This window comes from Coptis chinensis, chromosome 4 (assembly GCF_015680905.1).
Source record: "Coptis chinensis isolate HL-2020 chromosome 4, ASM1568090v1, whole genome shotgun sequence".
NCBI classification, from domain to species: Eukaryota; Viridiplantae; Streptophyta; class Magnoliopsida; order Ranunculales; family Ranunculaceae; genus Coptis; species Coptis chinensis.
This window is the reverse complement of record NC_141459.1, coordinates 32,960,985-32,963,088: the sequence shown is the minus strand read 5'-3', so window position 1 is coordinate 32,963,088 and position 2,104 is coordinate 32,960,985. Positions and strand designations below refer to the sequence as shown.

At 38.7% G+C, this 2,104-nt stretch overlaps 1 pseudogene; it reads left to right on the top strand.

Annotated features, from left to right (window-relative positions):
* Positions 1–1,338: 1,338 nt before the first annotated feature.
* On the top strand, positions 1,339–1,432 carry LOC147503240 (small nucleolar RNA R71; annotated as a pseudogene).
* Positions 1,433–2,104: the final 672 nt, after the last annotated feature.

Below are 2,104 nucleotides of genomic sequence, written 5' to 3'. Positions count from 1 at the left end.
TAAGAAACTTAGCATGGTGACGTAATTTTTTATCGCTTCCAGAAAAGGAAGGTTTATCGTTAGATTTTTGAAAACTTCCCTAATCTCATCGAAATTCGTATCCTTAGTTAACATTGCTAATCTCTGGGGAAACGGTGGTTTCTCTCTATATTTAGCGTAATGATCAATAGGATGTTTAACCTTGGCTTTTTGTTTCTTAGGTTGTGGTTTAACTGGTACCTCTACATGGGTAGGCTTTTCAGTTTCTATTACGGTATCTAGTACAATCTGCGGTGTAGAGACAACTGGTGGGGTAACTATAGGAATAGTTACTTTGTTATCAACCACTCTCCCAGAACGGAGAGTGGAGATGGCATTTAGCTTACCTACGTTTTCATTTTCCATACTAGTATTACCATTTACCTTAAAGGCTGTGTTTGGTGTTTTCGGATTAGGTATCGCTTGTCCTAGAAACACACTTTTGGGTTGTACTTTCTCTTGAGCTAGCTGCTGTAAGGAAAATTGGATGGCTTGTAAAATCTGTTGTTGAGATTGCATAAAGGTATCGAAACGATCCGGTTGTGGAAGAGTGCTAGCTTTAGGTTGTGTGACAGGAACTATGTCATGTTGATTATTAATAGGTGGATTTTGGTAGTTATTATTTACCGGAACGATACCTCTATTAGCATTATAATTATTATAGTTATAATTATTATAATTACCCTGACCTTGTGCTTGACCTTATTGTGGTTACGCTTGGTTGTTATAATTATAATTACCCTGACCTTGTCCTTGTCGTGGTTGAGCTTGGTTATAATTGTTTGCTTGCCTAACATTTTGATTATTAAACCCTGGAGGTGTTACTTGTTGATTATTTCTCCAACTGAAGTTGGGATGTTGTCTCCAAGGGGCGTTAGGAATAGGAAAACTATTAATCGCGCAAACATTATCTTGTTGTGATTGTTGTTGCTCATAAGTGAAAGGATAATAGGAGTCGGGATGCTCTAGACTCAAACAGAAATTACATGGATTGGAGTTGACATTCATGACAGGGATAGGCGTTTGTTTAACAGAAATAGCCTCTACCTTTTTAGTTAGAGATTCGATTAAATTTTTAAGTTCCGGATATTGTTTCATCTCAAACATATCGGCGACCTTTATTGTTATAGAAGAACTAGCGTTGTGGAAGATATCGTCACTACCCCCCATTTATTATTACGCTTAGTCTGATCTTCTAAAAATTTATAAGCCTCTGAGGCTCCTTTCCTTAAGAAACTACCCCCATTCATTATGTCAAGGACTTCTTTATAGTGGTGTAGAAGTCCCTTGAAAAAGGCACGAACTAACGTGTCTTTCACGAGATTATGATGTGGACACTCTATAAGTAGATCGGTGAAACGATTCCAAGCTTCTGAAAATGATTCATGAGGATTCTGTTGAAAGAAATGAATCTTGGAAAGCATTTCATCGGTCTTTAGTGGTGGGTAAAAATGTTCCATGAATAGTTGAACAAGTTTAGCCCACGAGTCCACAGAATTAGGCGCTTGGGTAGTTAACGAAGACGCCGCCTTATCGGCTAAGGTGAAGGGAAATACCCTTAGTTTAATTTGTTCAGCACCAACTGTAGGATGGTGGAATGTAGTAAGGACTTGGTCAATCCTACGCATGTGCTGATAAGGTTTTTCATGGTCTAACCCATGAAAAATGGGTAACAAATTAAATATATTTGGGGGAATTCGAAATCCCCCATCATTACGATAGAACGATGCAAGATTTAGGGCTATCGTTCAAGGCTTTGTAAAACTCAGAGAGAGGAGACTCTCTTTCTTCAGCCATTACTTCAGGTGGTGTGTGTGGTATGCTAGCTAGAGGTGTAGTGAGTGGTATACTAGAAAGACTTGTTTGTTGCCATTGTCGGTTAATTACGTTAGGCATTTTTCTTTGGCCTGACCTTAATCTCATGCAAGGCTAAGAACAATCTTAATGAAGCACAACAACACTCCAAACAATCCTGATATGTTAGTATGAACCTCTAACAGAAGATCCGAGGTGTGGAAGAAAAGAGTACCTGAAAGCCTCCTTGCTTCGCTTATGAATAGCGTCTTGTTTACGCGTGCTCAGTATA